Raw genomic sequence first — 20,712 nt, forward strand, 5'->3', positions numbered from 1 at the left:
ACACGTGAAGAAAAGCCCTTTGCAATGTAGGGCTCCATCCCACCAACGTGCAAGTGAATAGAAGTCCTTTCAAGACCTAGTATTGTGTATTTTTAAAAGTGTGGTGCCCCATCACCTGGAAATTGCTAGAAATGCACGTTCCCAGGCTCCCTCTCCACCTGTGAAACCCTGGGGGTGGCCCAGCTACCTGGGGTGCCGCGGCCGCTGATGGTGCTCCTGCTGTGGGGCGGTGTCACTGTTCTTTCCAGGTGGGTACAGGTGGACCCAGGGGTGGGGGGTGGGGAGAATCCCACAGGGACTTCAGGGACTGAGTTTAGTGCTGGGGTGTGTTTCTACTCTGCACAGGAGTCTCCTGGGGTCACCTTGTGTATCATGTCCAGCTTTTTTTTTTTTTTTTTTTTGAGACAGTGTCTCGCTCTATCGCCCAGGCTGGAGTGCGATGGCGCCATCTCCACTCACTGCAAGCTCCTCCTCCCGGGTTCACAGCATTCTCCTGCCTCAGCCTCCTGAGTCGCTGGGACTACAGGCGCCTGCCACCACACCCAGATAATTTTTGTACTTTTAGTAGAGATAGGGTTTCACCACGTTGGTTAGGCTGGTCTTGAACTCCTGACCTCAGGTGATCTCCCCGCCTCGGCCTCCCAAAGTGCTAGAATTACAGGTTTGAGCTACCATGCCCAGTGGGCTAATTTTTAAGTTTTAGAGATGGGTTCTCACGGTTACTCTTGCTGGTCTCAAACTCCTGGCCTCAAGCAATTCTCCCATCTTAGCCTCCCAAAGTGCTTGAATTTGCAGGCATGAGCCAACACACCTAGCCAGAAATTGATCTTTCATTTTAAACTTCATCTAGAGATGTGACAAAAACCAAACGAAGCATTTGTTAAAATACTTTATAACCCTAGGTACAGTAATAGAGTAATCCAACTGACAATTTCACAAAAGTCAATTTTTGGCAACAAGTTCAAGGTTATACATGTTAATAAAGATAACACATTTATTCAACCAGAAGAAAAAGGTTACAATGACAGAATTTATCTTTTTCTTTACTATGTTGTCTGAGCTATGGTTAAGGTTTGGGGAACTAGTATCTTAAAGAACCTTCAGAAATTTCTCATTCTAGAATTTAGAAACAAATTTTACACTCTCGGGGTTGAGAGAATCCAGGAGCAATCACCACCCCTAGTGTCCCGATGCTACTCTCCAAAGGCCCTTCCCCACTAGCCACAGAAATCAGAGCTCCCTGGGAAACAGACAGTTGAGCCTCTGGAGGAGGAAGGCCTGGCTGTGCCTGCGTTAGGGAGGTGGGGATGGGGGCATACAAACCAAAGAAGTGAGACCAAAATGGGCCAACAGCTGTGGCAAATGTCGGCATAAAAATAAATAAATTCCATCTGATCACATGGTCTCAAATATATACATATACAGAAATATTTGTGAGGTCACAGTGGTACTAAAAAACAAAACAAAGACGACTGGGGGGAAAAAAAGAAGAAAAGAAAGAACTCTTTTCTCCATGTTGGGTGCAGTGGCTCACACCTGTAATCCCAGCACTTTGGGAGGTCAAGGTGGGCAGACTGTTTGAACTCAGGAGATCGAGACCAGCCTGGGCACCACGGCGAGACTCTGTCTCTACAAAAAACATTAGCACTAGCTGGGCATGGGGGTGCACATCTGTAGTCCCAGCTACTCAGGTGGCTGAGGTGGCCCAGGAGGCTGAGGCTGCAGTAAGCTAAGACCATGCTATTGTAGTCCAGCCTGGGGGACAGAACCAGACCCTGTCTTTAAAAAAAAAAAGACAGCTTCTTCTGTCAACATTAGAGGTAGTTCCTGCACCACCCCTCCTCCTCAAACTGGACTTCCCAGGGAGAGCAGCCGCCCCTGCCTTTTCCACAGAACCATATTTCAAGATAACCCAAGAGCCCCAGCTGATGTGGAGCTCTTCTTTGAAGAAGTCCAGCAAACGAATGAAGAATTACAGAATTTGAAAACTTCACAAACTCTAATAAATGATTCAGGCAATAATCCTCAATGAATATGAAAACCATTAATAGGTTGATGAGGAATTATCACAGGACACCAGAAACTCAAGTGCACCAGATGGTCTGTGGCTGAAGGGAGAAAGCAGATCTTCACAAGACAGTGGCCGACTCTCAGCATGCACCCTGCTGGTGTGAGACCCCCCGGTGGAGGCAAGCAGGCCTCACACGATGGTAGGATGTGGCCATCAATGCAGAACTCCCCACGAGGGACTCTGCTTAAAAAGGCGCAGCCTGACTCAAACTAAGGCTTTGGATCTAAGTTCCAGTTCTCAGGAAACACAGGAACATGGCACCCAACACCACACAGGAGCAGCCAGGACACCTGGAAAGTGAGAGCGCCTGGAGGAAACCCGGCCTGCACACTCCTCTGCCGTCCCCGAGAGGGTGCCCAGGAGAGACCCGGGCTGACCAGGTGTGATCTGTGGGACCCTGTGCAGCAAACACTTTGGGGCCAACTAGAAAATGTGAATATGGAATAAGAAATAGGCAGTTTTATGAAAGTATGTTTTATTCTATTAAAACTGAAAATGGCATTAGCTCATGTAAGAAAAAATCATGTTTTCAGGTCACAAATTCAAATATTTAGTGGTAAATGATGACATTTATAATTTACTTCCAAAAACTTCACAAGGAAAAGGATATCTATTATGTGATAAGTGTTTAGGGGCTCATTATCCTAGTCTACTTTTCTGTATACTTGAAAGTTTTCATAATTGTTTTTATATAAACTAACCTTGCAAATATGTTTTTACATTCGCATTTATATGTAAATTATTAGTGTTTTATAGGATACGTATAACTATATTATTACTATAATGACCTTATACTAGTGACATAAGAAACAAGCGATAGATCAGAAAGTGAGGATGTGATGAAGGTTCTGTGACTGCATCCACTATCGGAAGAGCACTTCTCCATGCCAAGGAGAGGCTCGAAGCTAAGCATTGCTAAATGTGAGAGACACCATGTCATGAAATTGGAAGAACACACACAAGTTAACTTTCCACAATCCACCATCAAACTTTTCCAACAAAATATTACCTAGCATTGCTTGGGTGATAGTGAGTGGTATGAAATTGCTTAAGCTTCTCCCACATAAGCTCCGGGATGCACAGTGGGTCACCCCTGGAGACCATTGAGTACGTGTGGTCGGGAAGAAGTCTATTTTGAAGGTGCTGGGGGAATATCCTCTCATTGTCTGTCTTGAAATGTGAAATAAATAAGAATATATACATTTAAAATAATACACACATACATTACTTACAATATAGCCAATTGATCACATTCTGGTGCATATGCCTGTAATACTTTGCAAATAAAACTGTTCTAATGGTAACAAAAAAAAAAAAAAAAGACACCCCTGCAGGCATTGTTTAACACCGTATTCAATCACTCATCACCCATGCACAGGACCCAAAGATTGAGAACAATGGACTTTTTGATGTGTGTTGCAAATTGGAGGGATCACCAGGTCTGCCCACCAGCCAGGAGGGAAGTGGGGAGAAGCTCTCACCCTAACTTGAGTTTTAAGAAGGCTCCTTGGAAGAAAAGACCACCAAATTGAGAATGAAAGGTAAGAAATAGTTCACCAGCTGAGGGGGGCTACGGGAGTCAGAGAGCAGGCCACCCACAAGCCCCAGGGACACCAGCACAGGCAGGTTGTCAAAGTCACAAGGGGACATGAAGACACGGGCCCAGGACAGCAGCTCTTAATCCAAAATGGTCTCAAGGCTCCTTTACACTCTGAAAAATTAACCCATTTATGCCTGAGGTTGCAATTTTTTTGGTAAAAATTCAGACCTTGGCAATGACCTTGAGCTGTAGGATATAAATAACTCCCACAAGCTTAGGATTCCAATAATGGAACACGAGGCATAAATGGGTTTTAATGAGGACCCAAGCAGCTTTTGATTATGTGGGCTTTTTTGCCTGTGTAGGTGCCTGTGTGTGTTTATATAATTTTTCTATATTCTAAATTAAAGCTGAGACATTTAAAAACTACTTATGCATTAAGGTAAGCCATCATTACATGATAATATAAATATGTTTGAAAAATATTTCTCATAACAAAGTAAAAAACTGACTACTTAGAGTGATGCTGTGTTGCCTTTTTTGCAAACCTCTGTAGTGTCTGGGTCAGAGGTGAAGCTGGACTCCCCCATCTGCTCTGTATGCAGCTTGGTGCGTGTCACACACCTCGCCACGCAGCCTCTAGAAAGTACACCATGTACTTGGGCAAGAATGAGTGAAAAAGACAATGTGTTGATAGTGGTATGAAAAGAGCTTTTCTCTCGCTGCAGATCATACACGGGGGTCGTCAGACATGGTCTGAGACAGCATCCTGGCCCTGCTAATCCCCTGGCTTCTGCTCACAGCACTGACCTAGCTAATCCAAGAACATGTCACCTATAATGAGAATATTATATAAAAATCAACCACCTTCCAGATGTGTCTGTATCATGGTTCTGTACATGGGTAAGGTAAGCTGAACACAACATTAAAAAGAAAGAAAACTTACAAACCCTCCCTTCATCTCACTAAAGACGACTCCTTTAAAAACCAAGGGTGTCTGGGGTCGCTAGGATTCTCGTGTTCCAGCCGCCATCCTTCCTGCCTGAGGACAAATAATTATAAGCTGACAGTGACTCAAATACTAAAGTCTGCATCAACTAGTTAATCACTCATGACATACCAGAAATCCAGCTCGTGTAAACATGGGAAAAAGGTGGCGTCCAAATACACCGAGAGGAGATTCTGAAGGTCCTTGGGATTTTGTGTGGAAAATGGATACAGAGTATAATCACTAGCTGGGTACAAATGAAAAGTGAAATTGTAAAATATAACAGATTTCTACTAAAATTATTGAGTCTCAAGCCTCATTTCCCCTTTGTCCTAGGACAGTAAGTTGTAGCTATTCTTGAGATGAGGCAGTGGCTCCATACTCTGGCCCCCGACCTTACTTTAGGTAAGCCTCCTGGTAAGTGTCCATACTTTTCGGTATGAAAGAAACTGTCTTCTCTTTCAGTCATGCCAGCCGGCCCTCTCCCTCAATCACATACCACGTCCCTGTGATCACAACACTTGCCACCCACTCCGTCCGGGTGCCATGAGTCACCTGGCCAAGCACACACAGCAAGTCGCTGGCAGAGGTGAGACCTCGGGTCTCCTCAGGCCAATCTAGGGAACCTGCCATCCAACCACCATGCATAAGTGGCCCACTACGACCTGCATCATCTACCGCTGTTAAATTACTCGTTTCCAAGCTTACCGTACTTTGTAACAGATGATCAATGCATTTAAAATCAGCAGATACAGTGAGATGTCTGCTTTCTAACAATATATAGCTTTAATAATAATAGCGCTCATGGTAGCTATTTCTCAAACAAGAAACATGACTTATCATAAGTTTCTATGGCTGGACACAGTGGCTCACACCTTTAATCCCAGCACTTTGGAAAACCAAGGTGATATGGTTTGGCTGCGTCCCCACCCAAATCTCATCTTGAATTGTAGTTCCCATAATCCCCACATGTTGTGGGAGGGACCTGGTAGGAGGTGATTGAATCATGAGAGCGGTTCCCCCCATATTATTCTCGTGACAGTGAGTACGCTCTCACGAGATCTGACAGTTTTATAAGGGGCTTTCCCCTTCACTTGTCATTCTCTTCCCTGCCACCCTGTGAAGAGGTGCCTTCCACCACGATTGTAAGTTTCCTGAGGCCTCCCCAGCCATGCAGAACTGTGAGTCAATTAAACCTCTTTACTCTTTAGGTCATTCTTTATAAATTACCCAGTCTTGGGTATTTCTTCATAGCAGTGTGAGATTAGACTAATACACAAGACAAGAGGATTACTTGAACCCAGGAGTTTGAGACCAGCCTAGACAACAAAGCAAGTTTCCACCTACACACACACACACACACACACAATGAGCCAGGCGTGGGGGCACCTTGTCCCAGTTACTTGGGAGACTGAGGTGAGAGGATCGCTTGAGCCCAGAAGTTTGAGGCTGCAGTGAGCCCAGATCATCCCACTGCACTCCAGCCTGGGTGACATGGTGAGTACCAGTCTCAAAAATAAGTACATTTCTATAAAATTTGAAAAATAAAGGAGTGAGTTTATAGTACTGGCTACTATTAATAAGGACCTCACCCAGAGTGAGGTGTCTTTGCCCTCACTTTGCAGGATTTCACAAATGCTCTGAGTCTGTTGTCAGGACTCCCATGCCTGGACCTTGCCTGGGACCCCCTAGTCACTGCGCTGGTTCCCTTGCTGGAGCCCTGCCCAGAGGCAGCTGCTTTCTTACACCACCCTCTCCAGGAGCTCTTCCCTTTCCCCCCAGCAGCAGCAGCAGCAGCAGCAGCAGCTCCCACCCTTGTCCTTGGCCCTCCGCATGGCATCCACCATGTGCTTCCAGTCACAGCTGCATCAGTCTTTCTAGATGGTAAGTTGTTTTTTAAATTTGCTACAACATCAAGCATAGCACAGAGCCAACAGCTGGCCAAATATGTGAAGTGTGGTCATTTTTAGTTACTACGCTAAAAAAAAAAAAAAAAAAAAAAAAAGGAAAAGACTTAAGCAAATAACAAAACAAAAATGAATCCATTTTAATATAAACCCAAGTAAGTATAAGTCCACAATTTCTTCTTTATAATTTTGAAACCCAAAAGGCTCAGAAAACTGAAAGATTCTGCAGAAGTTTAGAGCAAACTATTTGATGGCAAAACCTGACTGAACAGATCAGGGCACTGAGTCTTCGTGCTCACACTCAGCGAATCATCAGGTTTGGCTGCAGAAACCTGAGTGTGTCTGATGACAGACCCAGCTGGAAGTGTTACTCTCTCAAATCTGACAAGAATCAGGCTTCGCGGGATTCCAGGAAGGGACCGGGGGTCATTTCTCTCACAAGCTTTGTTCAGCCGAGTAGCCATCATGCAACAGGAGCTGGGCCAGGGCCTTGGGACACGAGGACAAGGCTAGTCTCCACCCTAAAGGGCCCGTACCTATGCCAGAAACCACACCTGCAATGTATGTGGATTTATGAGGAGGTGCCGAGAAGGACCCATACCTGGTTTATGGTGAATCCGTGGATCTTGTCTCCTAGTTGATAGTGTAGAGCCCTCTCACAAGCCCGGTTACTGTTCCATCGCCACGCTCTGTGGTGTGCATGTCTAGACTAAAGGTCATCTAAGTTAGATGAGCTGCAGGAAAATTATCTGGCTAACATTATTCAGCCACATAGTGAAAATACTCTTACATGATAAAGATCATTAATTAGATAAAAATTAAATACTGCATCTTCCAAAATCTTGCACATTCCAGAAAACTAATTTCTGGTAAGACCCTTCCCATTTTAATGACCTTTTATCTTACCTAAAGCTTCAGTGTTGGAAACCTTTTCTTTATACATGTTCAAAAATAACTATAATACAATTATGGTTTAAATTCCCCTTAAGAAACTCTTAAACAAAAGGGCTTCTTTTCCTCACAGAATCCTCACAAGCCTTCAAAATATTGGAAGAAATTCACACTACAGTTAAATCCCATTACATGCCTACCGAATTGGTGAAAACTTTTTAAAAAGCCTAATATTACCAGGAGCTCTCACACACTGCTAGTCATACTGCTCTCATACTGCTACGTACACTGCTACCTGTCCCACAGGGAGTACAGAGTGGAACAACTTTGGAAAAACACTTGGCATTCTTTAGAAAGCTAAGCAGGCAGGGCATGGTGGTTCACACCTGTAATCCCAGCACTTTGGGAAGCCGAAGAGTTCCAGACCAGCCTGGCCAATATGGTGAAACCCAGTCTCTACTAAAAATACAAAAATTAGCCAGGCGTGGTGGCAGGTGCCTGTAGTCCCAGATACTTGGGAGGCTGAGGCAGGAGAATCGTTGAAACCGGGAAGCAGAGGTTGCAGTGGGCCGAGATCACGCCACTACACTCCAGCCTGGGCGTCAAAAAAAAAAAAAAAAAAAAAAATCTGAATACTGGAAATCCATTCACCTCTTGGTCTACATCCTCCACACCTTACACTGCTGCACCAGCACTCACAGACAAGATTGTCAGCACAAACTCTGATAGTCCCAAACTCAACTCACCTGGAGGTGTAACGACAGCGAATGGATAAACTGCAGACTAATCATTCAATTAAAAAAAAAACTAACCAACAAAAGTGCCTACAACTGCATATAACAAAGATGAAGGTCACATAATGTTAAACAAAAGATACACACGATACAGTATTATCCTAAACAGGTATTATTCAAACAGGTAACAAGATACTGTCAGAATGCATAGAGATGGTAAAATATTTTTAAAAAGCAAGGACATTTCTGTATGATAGTGCTAATCTAAGCGGGAGGGAGAGGGTTATGAGCAGTTAGGGGAAATCTTCAGCTTGGTCATGCGGACACTTTTTTTTTTTTTTTTTTGAGACAAGAGTCTTGCTCTGTTGCCCAGGCTAGAGTGCAGTGGTGCAATCTCGGCTCACTGCAACCTCCACCTCCTGGGTTCAAGCAATTCTCCTGCCTCAGCCTCCTGAGTGGCTGGGACGACAAGTGCTCACCACCACGCCCAGCTAATTTTTGTATTTTTAGTAGGGACGCGGTTTCACCATGTTGGCCAGGCTGGTCTTAAACTCCTGACTTCAAGTGGTCCGCCCGCCTTGGCCTCTCAACATGCTGCGGTTACCGGCGTGAGCCACCGCGCCCAACCTACTTCTTTTCTAATTATTCTCACCTGGATGAGATGGCTTACGCCTGTAAGCCCAGCAATGTGAGAGGCTGAGGAGGGGGATCACTTGAGCCCAGGAGTTCTAAACCAGCCTGGGCAACAGAGCAAGATCCCGTCTCTTCAAAAAAAAAAAAAAAAAAACACTTTATTTTCTCAAATTGTACTATATGTCTTACGGGCTTTTCTACATTAATATATCCCACCAAAATATTTTAAAGATATATACAGGGGAAAAGAAAACACCTATTCAGTCACTGTCAACATTATGAAGATATGCTGTAGTCAACATTTGCTTACTGATTTAGCAAATTTCAGAATTATGGGACAGAGACGCATTTTAAGAAGTTACTTATGAGCAAGGACATGATAGGAAACCCATGAGCGGTAAGGCCAGGGTCTCCCCCGAACTTTCCAGTAACCTGCTGCCAAACTCACGCCACGGACGCCCCGTGTCTCCCCCCGGCCTGGGCCGGCAGCGCTGAACTGTTACATTAAATACTGGCTCGTGGATTACCATGAGCACTAAACCGCTTCGTCAATTTTTTCCCCCATAAACTGAGTCGTTAAAAAACCAAAAAAAGTTAAATTCCGGGAGGCTTCAGTTCTCTGAACACAGCCGGACTTTAAGAGTGGGCTGTGGGCGCCTCGGGTCTCTTAAGGACTCGGCCTCCAACAAAAATGAACTAGGAGCAAAGACACCAGCGAGAACCGCAACTGCCGGCCCCATTTACTACCCCCATTAAAGCCCACTCCAAAGGAGGGCCCTGCCGGGAGCGCCACGGGCAGACCCGGCCCCCAGCCCGGGGCATCGGCCCCGGGGTCCTCCGGCCTCAGAACCCCGGATGTGGGAGCCCAAGGAAGGCCCCGGCAGGGCCTCGGGGTGCGGGGCGCCCACAGTGCGGGGAGCTGCAAGGCTTGGGCGCAGGGACCCCTACGTCTCCGGCCCGCCCTGGACCTTCCTCTCCCGGGAGCCAGCACGCCGAGCACTTCTAGCCGCCGACCGCAGCGCCTCACCCGCCGCTCAGCCGCCTCAGAGAACTCAACCCCCTCCGCGCGCCACAGCGCCACATGGCGTAAGACCAGCTCGGGGCTGGCGAGGGACCCCACTTAACGCGACGTAGGGCGTGGGGCGGGGCTTGCCGTGACGGCCACCACTCCTATTGGTCAGCGCGAACGGCAACGTCCTCTGCGATAGGCTGTAGATGAAAAGGGCGGGCCTCCACTGCTCTGGGACGGGCGGGAGGGCGGTGCAGAGGGCGATGGGCGGGAGGAGCGGGGCCGACATGCCGAAGGAGGCGGCAAGGGGAGAAGCGTGCTCACGGGTAAAAGGGGCGCGGCCGGCTTGACGAAAGGGGCGGGGTGGGGCCAGCAGCAGGATGTGGACAGTAGAAGGAGGGGGAAGTGGGCAAGGGAGAAGTGGGACGTGGCGAGAGGCGTGTCTATGCAGATGAGTGGGGCCTGGTGAAGGTCGGGGCTGCGCGGGTGAAAAGAGGGGCTCCTGGAGGGCGTAGTGCTATGTTGCGCGGGGCTGTGCAAGTGATGGGAGGAGCTTAGTAAGGGGTGGCTCTTTGCAGGTGAGGAGTGAAGCCTCGTAGGCGGGGATGAGCTGGGCCTTGGGGATGGGGCTTGCAGGCGATGGGGTGGAGCCAGTGGGGCGGGGCTGCAGGCAAGCTGAGCCTTGGGGGCGGGACTTGCAGCGAGAGGAGGGGCCTTGTGGGGGCAGGGCTGGCAGAAGAGGGTGGGGCTTGGTGATGGACCGGGCTGTTGGAGTGAGGGTAGTGGCCTGGTCGGAGGCTGCCGGAAGCTGGGCCAGGTGTACAATGGTAATCCTCTCTGGACTTCGTCATGTGGCTCAGGCTGTGCCTAGCAGGGAGGCCAGCCCGATCGAGCTGCCGTCTGCACCCTGAGAGTGAGGGCTCCTTCCCCCAGCGCGGGTTAAAGTAGGGAGGCCGGTCCCCATCGAGGGTGGGGTCTCCACCCTTCCATCCTGACAGCGAGGGCTCCTTTCCCCAGCGCGGGTTAAAGCACCGTGTGTCCACCTGTGCAGTGGCTGGTCCAAATGTGCCCTGGAGGGCAGAAACCCTGGGTCCTGCTGCTGGTCCGGGGCGTCTGCTTCCCCTTCCTGCAGTTCCTGGGAGGGTCTGTGTGTCCAGGGGGCTCTGATCCCTGCCTCAGGACCACGGGTGAGGGGTCAAGATCGCCCACTTTGGAGCTGGCCGGGATCTTGGTTCTTTGGATCCTCGCTGTGTGGCTCTGGAGCAGTTCTGTCCTCAGGAGAGGGATCCTCACAGCCGCCTCTTGGACCCTAAGGAGAATTAATAGGACGACCCCCGGGTAGCTGCTCGTGGCCCTGTGCGGAGCCAGTCCTGTGTCTCCACCAGTTCCTTCCCTCTGTGCTCCCCCACACTGTCACATCGCCAGCCTCTATTTCCTTTTCCTTGGACCCAGGCAGCGAATGCCCAGCTGGCCTTGGCAGCCCCTTCTCTAATCTATCCTCAAATCACTTCCTGATGGACAGCACTGACCGGCCATTGGCGTGACCAAAACCCCACAAAATAGAACCCAACTTTCCTATTAAGCCGTGCAGAGCTGTCCCAGCCCTACTTCCCACAGGCTGTCCTCATTCACCATGGGATCCGTGGTTCTCACCTGGGGCTGGGGGTGCCCCTGGCATCCAGTGGGGAGTGTCAGGGATGTCCCTCCAGGTCCAGTACAGTCTCCCAGCCGGTGGCCAGCAGACAGCAGCACCCAGCCTGATGTCCCTGTGGCTTCCGGTTCCCCGAGGCCAACTGTGCTTTGCTGCCTCTTCGTCCTGTCAGACGGCTGCCCTCTCTCCACTTCGCTGGTTAGCAGTGTTCCATCCATTAGAGCTCAAAGCACTGCCTCCCGGCAATGCAGCCCCTTCTCCTGGCCTGCCCTCTGCCTGTGCCCCGCCGTCTGCGCCATGTCTTCGCGGGCCCATCAGAGCGAGGCTCCCAAAGAAACGGAGCGGTTCCTGTTTGTGTCTCTGTCCCACCTTCTCTGGACCTGGCACCGTGCCCTTTGCCGACAGAGGTCTTGGGTTGATTGTCAGCAAAGCAGACAATTTGTATGGCTCTAAATGGCTGTGAACATGCTTGATTGGGGTATTTTAAAAATAATTGTATATGTAAACATTTGAGTGTGACACAGGTGGATTTTTGGGCGAATGGTCTTGTTCTTCAGGGAATAACCAGAGGCCCATCCACAAGGACCATTTCTGGCTGATTTATGGAACGCTGTTCTACCTGGTTAATTTTGAATGTTATCTCAGCCTGGGAGGTAGCTCAGCATGTGACGAAGATCACTGGTTTGAATCCTAATCTGCTCCTTAGGAGCTGCACCTTCCATGCCTTCGTTTCTTCCTTGGTTAGGTAGGAAAGGTATGAGCTACCTCAGAGTTGTGAGTGAGGCCTGCATCGAGTGACCGCATTAAAGTGCCAAGAACTGCACCCGGAGGGTTGATATTTAAAGACCTTTAAACATTCCGATGCTGCATTTTAGTACCCGGGTAAAACAGCAAAGTTATGACAGATGCAGACACAGACCCTCGGTGAGGTGGGCAGCTGATGGCAGGGGGTGGATCACTGACCCTGTAACGAGGGCGTGGTCTGTTCGAGGCTGAACGAAGTGCACATCATTGCATGTACCACGGAGGTCCCTCTCGTGAAGTCCTGGAAGGGTCCATGTGGCTGAGCCGTGTGGTCTGTCCATGACGTCCGGCAGGAGCAGAGCTTTCGGGTGCAGCCTTGCTCTTGTGCGCACAGCCCTCAACGGTCTCAAAAGTCTGAGGCTTAAAGCAGGCTTGGGGTTTCCTTACACCTCCTGGACATCTAATTTGCCTGGCAAACATGTTTTTCTTGGGTGTAAAGGTGAAGGAGTGGGTGATTCTGGTGAAAGTGTACTAATTACTGCACTTCTGGGTCAGTGGCGCTTGGTTGAAGACACTATCTGCCCTGGATGGACATCTCTGGGGTGGTGAGAACCAGTGGCTGGATGTCGTGGGGTTGCCAGGAAGATGCTAGCTTTTTCCTTTTTCCTCAGTAACAACACCCTACTTTGTTTAGGGAAGCAGCACACCCAGCTGAAAATCCAATTCTCTTGCACGGCAGAGCGGCTGGTGACACAGGTCCAGATGCTGGGATGCTGATGGGGGGTCCTGGAGTGGGAGGTGTCAGGAGACTTTCCCGACCCACAGCAGCCCTGGGCTCTTGTCCGGCCTTCTTGCCCGAGGCATGACCCCTGGAGGGAAAGCAGCTTCGGGGGCCCGAGGGCCAGAAGGCTGAGTCCTGGTGTGTGGGGCAGGCCTGGGCCAGGCTCCTCGGAGGATGTCACAGAGCTGCTGCCCATGAGGGGACCACCCACCTCTGAGCCCCATGCAGATTTTCCTCTGTAGCCGAGCGAAATCCTGGTACGGTGAGTGAGGCAGTCAGAGGCACCTTTTGTGGAAGGAGGACAAAGCTGGAGAGAAAGAGGTTTTCCTAAAGGCACAAGGCGCTGATACTGCATTAGGGATAATTCCTAGAAGTGTGGTTGCTGGTGGGTGGAAAACTGTAGCCAGAGAATAAGTGGGAATGGCCCTTGCTGGTATTTAACTGATTCGTTCACGGATGGTCTGAACAGTTCTAGTGAAAATATTTTGGACACAGATGTTTTCATCCTGCCTCACAAGCAGCATGACCGTGGGCTCTTCCATCCTTCCTGGGTGACAGTGAGGGTCTCAGGCCCTTCCGACCCTGTGTTAGCATTTCCCCAGGGTGTGTGTCCTGTCCTGAATAGGCTGGAATGCCTCTGGGTATAGCTGAGCCTCTTGAAAAGGGAAGAGTCATGTGACGTGCTCTGGGTGAACAGGAAAATGAGGGAGGACAGGGAGAGGGGCCCGGAGGTGAGGAGGATGGTGAGCAACACTGGGGACAGGGGACAGAGGGTAGCACCGGGGATGGGGGAACGGAGGGTAACTCTGGGAACAGGGCGGAGGGTAACACCGGGGACAGGGGATGGAGGGATGGAGGGTAACACCACTTCTCCAGGCTCCTTTGGGGGATGCTGCCGCCTCTCACACACCAGAGTGAAGTCAACAGGCTTCTGTCCCCAGGAGCCCCAGAGCCTGGCAGCTGGGATTGGCCCAGTATGAACCACCGTTCACTGGCTCTGCACCTTGGGACAGGCTCCCTGGTGTTTCCACCCTGTTTTCCCATCTGGACAGTGGAACCCTGAGTGTCCCCGTCACAGCTGTACCCAGAGCCCTGGACTCCAGCATGTCATAGGCACTCATTAGCGTTTCTTTTGTCGTGGTCCGCAGACGAAGTGGCTCTTTCTTTGTGTGTTCACAGCCCTCCTGCTCACTTTAGCTTCTGGGAACACTTTTTAACATAGCTTCGTATGTGGGGAGGACTCAAGTGATTAATTGAATGTTTTATCAGGTGCGGTTCTTCTGTTTCCTAGTTTTGACACTGGGAAACAATGTCCCCATTGGTGAATTTTCCAGGGACTCCTGTGGTCAGCCTCACGGTTTCACTCTGTCACTTTCTAATGCAGTACTCTTTGGGAGTCTTTTCAATTAAGCACCGTCATTTAAAAATAAGTTTTATAATATGCAGTTTCAGATTAATTCTTTACCTTTGTGTCTCAGGCAGTGGCTCCTCACCTGTGAGTCGTCAGAAAGTTTCACGCAGTTTTCCAGGGCGGCCTTTGCATTTACTGGAACTATTAAGAGCTCCTTCCTGCTTCCCGTGATTGACACGCAGTGCACGTGAGGCCGTGCGTGGCTTAGCGTCTTCTGAGGGTTTACAGGGCACTTTCTGTTCTTCCCCACGCCGGCTCTGCTGTGCCGAGTATTCGCTGCGGGCAACGGTCACACTGTCTGGCACAGGCCACCGGGCAGACTTCACGTAGTGGAGCCTGCAGAATGGCAGAGCCCGGCCTCCTCGCCGCCCTTCACAGGGAGCAGAAAGCGCAAGCCTGTGATCAGAGCTGTGCTAGCCCAGAAAGCCTCCGAACAGGTTGAATTGAGGAATCGGCTCCTACCAACTGCCCATGTTTAGGATGTGTTTGAGTGTTTGTGATTTTTCCTGCACCGAAGCTACTGGGCTGGCTCTGAGTCACCGTCACGGGACTTCACTTGCCCCCAACGGGAAGCGGCGGGGGTGGAGGGCCGCACAGAGGCTTGCCGCCGTGATAATGAAGGGCTTGTCGCCTCTTGGGACAGCGAGTTCAAGCTCTTCGTAATTGTCAGCGTAAAGAGTGACCCGCTGAGGACACGGCTATAATTCAGGGTGGCATGGTTGATTGTCATCGTTGATATCAGGTGCCTGCCTCTAAAATGACGGTACCCATAGTGCGGCTCCAGGAGGGCAGCTCCTGCCAAACACACGTGCTCCTGGGCCCCTGCAACCAAGCTCGTGCTGCCAGCCACGCCTGCAGCTGTGGGTGCAGCGGGATCTTCATGGCACTGAGCGCCTCCGTCCTTTGCTTGTGAGGCCCAGCCCTCCGTCCCACCTGGTCCCCAGTGCGGCTCCTCCCTGGGTTCTCCCAGCCCCGTGCAGACCTCCGTCTTCACAGCTTCCCTAGTTTTCTCGTGGGCGCCCCAGGTGGGTGCCTGGGCAAGGTTCTTGTGTTAGTCGAGTTCTCTCCAGCCTTCCCTGGCTTGTGGCAACAGCAGGTCACTTCAGATGAGTCAGCCAGCTGTGTGCCTGCATGTTCAGGATACCTATTAGGGGCCTTTCTCAGGTCAGAGCAAGACGGACTCTCACCTCCTCCGTGGAACTTTGGAGCCCGCCCTGGAGAGACTCCAGCCACGTCCAGAGGGGCCGCCCAGGTCCCCGCTGTCTGGTGGGAGTGACTTCTGAGCCACTCGAGGCCCCACTTTGTGTTCCTGCACCCCACAAAGCCACTTAAAGCGTCATGTTCTGATGCCGTGTGCCTCTGGAGTGTGGCACACAAGCCTGGACGGGGATCTGAGCGGTCGCTGCCTTCCTCAGGCTGCGCTTGTGTTTTGGGTCCCCTGGAGCACTCGTGGCTGTGATTCTCACCGCTGTCTGGGCTCCCCTAGACAGTCTCACCCGCAGCCTGAGGGCCACATCGGCAGCCACTGAGGAGCCGGCAGGTCCGGCGTTGGTCTCACTCAGTCCTTCTCGACTTTGGTGACAGAGGAGACAGCAAAGCTTCAGCTGGGAGCCCCAGGCCTTCTCTGCTTGGGGCCTTGGAACTGAGATAGCACAGATCCTGCCATCCACATGCTGGGGGCCCCGCTGTGCCGCTCCCTCCTCTGGTCAGGGGCCGCGCCCTTGGGTTGGGCAGCTCCGGGTCCTCGCACTCAGGGGCTCAGGGTGGGTGTTGGATGCAGAGAGGAGAAGGGCGGCGGTTTGAGCCCAACTGTGTTGGTTTCATCTTCTGCCTTTTGTCCCTAAGTACCTTTGCAAAGTTTTCCAAATGAAAACTCAGAAGGTAATTTTAATGACTGGAATCTGTGAATTCCATGGAAGCCAAGTCTGTCCACCTCTTTCAGCCACCTCACTTCTCCCCATTGGGGCTGATTTTGGCAGCATTCATAGGGGCAGGGACGCAAGGGGTGGTGGCCAGCCCTCAACCCTGCATTCCTCCCCTCCTCCCCTCAGCACCACAGCATTTCGGTGTCATCCCCTTCCCTGCACGCGTCCTCATGAAAACCAAGTGTGGCTGGAGGGAGACGCCTGAGCCCGCTCCCGTGACCTTCCCGGCCAGCTCGGCTGCAGCGGCCCCTCGGCAGGCATCTGTCTGGTGCTGCCTCCGTGCTCCTCCCGTCACCTGACGCTCGTGCTCCTGAATCTTCACGCGTGTGCTCCGTGCAGCCACGTCACAGGCTCCCTGGAAATGGAGACAGTGTCTCACGCCGGTCAGAATGCTCTTCTCTGTCCACTGAATAGTCCAACACGGAATCATTCCTCTATTATTATTTATGCTTTGTTATGTAGAACTGGAATGAAGAAAAAGTGAATTTAGACATTACAGCCCTCAGGTTGAAGCTGGGTAATTGCATTAGGGAATTAAATGAGAGCATTTGAGCTTCTTGAGTCCTAATTCTACATCTTCGTATCCCCATTACCCCCTACCCAGTGTCTAACACAGCTCTTGGTCTAGGATTTTCTTGATAAATGCTTATTGAATTGAACTGGACTGAGTTTAACATTCCCACCCAGAGTTAGAAGCCAGTCCCTGAGCAAATTGCATTGAGAACGTGAGTTTGACGTTACTGTGGTAAGGGGTATCCTACACAACATAATTCCTAGTCAATATCAGGTATTTAGTCAAATAGACTTAAGTATAGAGAGGCATTGGCCCATCTGGCAAAAGGGCAAGGCACGGTGCTTTAGATCCAGGTCCACAATATCAACTATGAAAATAAAATGTTGTCAACTCCAATTACAGCCCTGTCCTCAGCTGGTCACTGTTTACACTAACAATTATAAACAGCTTGAACTTGCTGTCCTGAGAGGCAACACACCCTCCATTCTCTCTGCAGTGCAGCTGCCTTGGTGGATGGAACATGCCCCTCCTCCCTCCCTCCCTCCCTCCCTCCCCCCCTTTCTCCCTCCCTTCCCTTCCTATCTCCCTCCCTACCCCTCCTCTCTCCCTCCCTACCCCCCTCCTCTCTCTCTCCCTCCCCCTCCTCTCTCCCTCCCTCCCCCCTCCTCTCTCCCTCCCTCCCCCCTCCTTCTTCCTGTCTTCTCTCACCTTTCTCCCTCCACCTTCTCTCCTGGGTGAGGCACAGAAGAGAAGAGACCTCAGGAATCTTCTGCTTCATCCAAGCAGCTTGGGGGCAACATCAACAGCTGCAATTTGGCTGTCCCAGCAGGTGCCTCAGGGCAGCCTTTCTAATGGGAATCCTGGAATCATGTCTTTCCTTAATGTGTCCTAAAGGCTGGAGGACATGAAGTGAAACAATGCTCCATGCTCAGTCCTGTGATTTTGTGTATTTATTGGACTTACTTTGAAATTAAACTAAATGATACCCAAGGTAGAGCATTAAAAAAAGAAAAAACAGGCTACAGTGTTTGAAAAACAAACAAAATCATTTGGTTTGTTGGTTCTTAGACCTTCACAGGCTCCTAGGTCACACGTTTCAGTTTCTCAGTGAGTGACATTCTCTCCGGAAGCTGTGTCAGCCTCTTGTTTAATGATATCAGCCACAGCAGAAAGAAGCACTCCATAGGCCCCGTGCTCAGCACCTTGGCATGAGCTCCTGCCATCTTCTGTTCATGCTCATCACAGCTCTGTGCAGTGGGCGTCCTCCTGATCCATATGGGAGGATGGAGGATGGAGGCAGAAGGGTGAGTGACAGCAGGATCACATGAGGGGTGTCTCCCGAGGTAGGGAGGGGAGCCGGCCCAGGACCTCAGTGCCCATTGCGTCTTTCCTCCTCCTCTTCTGCCTCTCCGTGACTGTTTAATTCAGACTGCAGGGACAGATGTGAGTATGTGCAGAGCGTGTGTGCACCCCTGGGGGTGCGTGCTTATATTGGCAGGAAGGGGTGTGAGCATGTACAGAGCGTGTGTGCACACCTTGGGGATGTGTGCTGGCATTGGCAGGGACAGATGTGTACAGAGCATGTGTGCACACCTCGGGGGTGTGTACTGTTGTCATGGACAGACGTGAGCGTGTACAGAGTGTGTTTGCACCCCCGGGGGTGTGTGCTGGTGTTGGCGGGGACAGATGTGTACAGAGCGTGTGTGCACACCTGGGGGTGTGTACTGGTATTGGCATGGACAGACATGAGCGTGTACAGAGCATGGGTGCACACCTGGGGGTATGTGCTTATGTTGTTTTGTAAGCGGAAAATATGTGGCCCATTGCGTCAGGCGGGATTGCGCCCATGCTGAGTCTGTCAGTAGCCCTTAGGTTGGGGTCTCCATCTCCCCAGATAGCACTGGAGTGTCTTGAGGTTTCAGATTCTTCCTCTCTGGGTACTTGGGCCTCCTCAGGACCAAACATCAGAACCAGCCAACTGCAAACTACAAGAACGTTCAAATACATCTTCAGTAGGAAAAACAAAAGCAACTGGAATAATTTTCCAACATGACCCTGTGGTTAAGCCGTTAGATACTCCAGCCAACAGATTGAGTCACTTTAAAATTCACACCATTTAAAATGGTTGTGAGAGTTGCAGAACTTTACTTCTAAACTTTGAAATAATTGAAGCGTTCTACTCCACTTGCTTACAACCTAGGGTTGGGGATAACTTTCAGTCCAAAGTAGCAACCTTCTAAATCCAGCTTAGATGTGAGGCTCCCACTGACACCGGAAGAGACAGTGGCCCTTGTTTATTCTCCTGTGTTCAGATACTTTGTCATTTCTTTTGTATCCTGATCATCACTTCTGCTTTTCCAATTCAAACTAAAGGGAGTTTAGTTCTGTTTTGGAGAAGCTGTAGTTAGTGGTTTCTTTTCATGGTTTGCTTAATCTCTTCAGTCTGGTGCTTGCATTTACCCAAATGGACTTTTCTTTAGTACAACAGTGCCGTAGCCCAGGGCTTCTCCCTCCATATCTGCTCCCCAGGAGGCCCCCTAGAAATGAGTGCTGGAGATCCAGCCCCTCTCCGTGTGCTGTTTTCTTTGAGTCCAAGGTAGGTTTGGCTCAGAGAAGAAAACGGGCCTCCAGGTTAGGTGCCTCTGATTGCTTGCTTGTGAAATGTTTAATGATAAGGCGCCTTCCAAACTAATTTTACACATTGATAGCTGTAGCTTGAAGTATCACTGCAGTCATAAGAACAAGAACACTCCCATAAAGTAGATAGGCAGAAAAAGCCATAACAGTTTAATAAAGTGCAAATAAAATGGTGTTGTAAGAATGTACAGTGGGAAATGCTCTCAGTCCAGATAGATCGGCTGTGGCGTCCTCCTGTAAATACATTCAGCCACATGTGGCCCTGATCGCAATCACTACTGTGAATTGTGATCCGGAATGTTCTTGGGGTCCGATGCCTGGGCTGTGCCAGCAGCTGAGTCTGATTGGGCATCACGGCGGCGATGTGCTTAGCGCGGCCAGCTGGGCTGAGGGGTGGACACCCGTGCAGTCGCCACGTGCAGACGTTATTCTGGTGATGGGGTTGCACGCGGAGCGGCTTGTCCACCTGGGCTACTTAAAGTACCGGGAACTGAACCACGGGCGGGTGCGTCCCAACATAGGAGCTGCCTTTTTTTTTTTTTTTTTTTTTTTTTTTTTTTTTTTTAAATCCAGGGCCCTCTGGCTCTGCAGACCCTGGCCGCCGGTCCCTGAGCCCATGGGGAGGCACCGGAGGGCTCTGCTGGGCCATGGAGGTCCCCGAACAGGTGGTCGCTCATTGCTTGTGCAGTGGTCCATGGCCTGTGAGTTTATTCCCGGCGTCTGTGTGGGTGAGGTTAACCAGTTCACAGCTGGGCACTTACCCCTTACACAGGTGACACTAGTTAAAGTGGAATCTATACTAGCTCGCACGGGAGTGCGTGAGATGCTGGGAGGTTGTGGAGGCTTGGCCATAGCACTGGAGCCTGGGTTCCTGACGTTCTGCGTCTTCCTGTTGGGCCATCAGGGCTGTTGTGGGTTCTGAAGACTGGTGGGTGCCATATGGACCAGGGGATGTGTGAAGCCTCTAGAGGCCACAGGAGGGAAGGAGATGTTCGCTTCCCCCAGAGCCAGCCCTGCTGACACCTGGGCGTTAGCTGGTGGGACCTGTTTTGGACTCCAGCTTCCAGAAATGTGAGAAAATAAGTCAGTGTTTAGGGCGCTAAATTTGGGGTGATTTAGTGGAGAAATAGAAAACTAGCCTACAAAGGTGCACGCATTGAAATGTGCTCTGTCCAGGTGTTCAGAGTGGCTTGAGGGGGATGGCATCAGGGTTCTGGGAACTGTGCAGTTTTACTGAAGGAAGGGGGCTTGCCACGCCTTTCCTCATGTAACTGAA

General features: G+C 50.4%; 1 long non-coding RNA gene and 1 pseudogene across 3 annotated transcripts; one reads left to right on the forward strand and one right to left on the reverse strand.

The window, feature by feature from the left end:
* Positions 1 to 373: 373 nt before the first annotated feature.
* LOC140711235 (uncharacterized) lies at positions 374 to 9,972 on the reverse strand. 3 transcript variants are annotated; one of them, XR_012092389.1, is made up of 3 exons: positions 9,792 to 9,972; positions 4,732 to 7,215; positions 374 to 4,653 (listed from the first exon to the last, which is right to left on the reverse strand). It is a non-coding gene; the product is annotated as an uncharacterized lncRNA (long non-coding RNA). The 3 variants fall into 3 exon arrangements; XR_012092387.1 differs by having other exon boundaries at positions 374 to 3,241; positions 4,558 to 7,215; positions 9,792 to 9,971; XR_012092388.1 differs by having other exon boundaries at positions 4,163 to 6,995; positions 7,108 to 7,215; positions 9,792 to 9,918.
* A 278-nt stretch (positions 9,973 to 10,250) lies between these two features.
* On the forward strand, positions 10,251 to 17,192 carry LOC140711233 (uncharacterized; annotated as a pseudogene).
* Positions 17,193 to 20,712: the final 3,520 nt, after the last annotated feature.

The sequence above is a fragment of the Chlorocebus sabaeus genome, unplaced genomic scaffold (assembly GCF_047675955.1).
Source record: "Chlorocebus sabaeus isolate Y175 unplaced genomic scaffold, mChlSab1.0.hap1 unalloc_scaffold_362, whole genome shotgun sequence".
Lineage (NCBI taxonomy): Eukaryota > Metazoa > Chordata > Mammalia > Primates > Cercopithecidae > Chlorocebus > Chlorocebus sabaeus.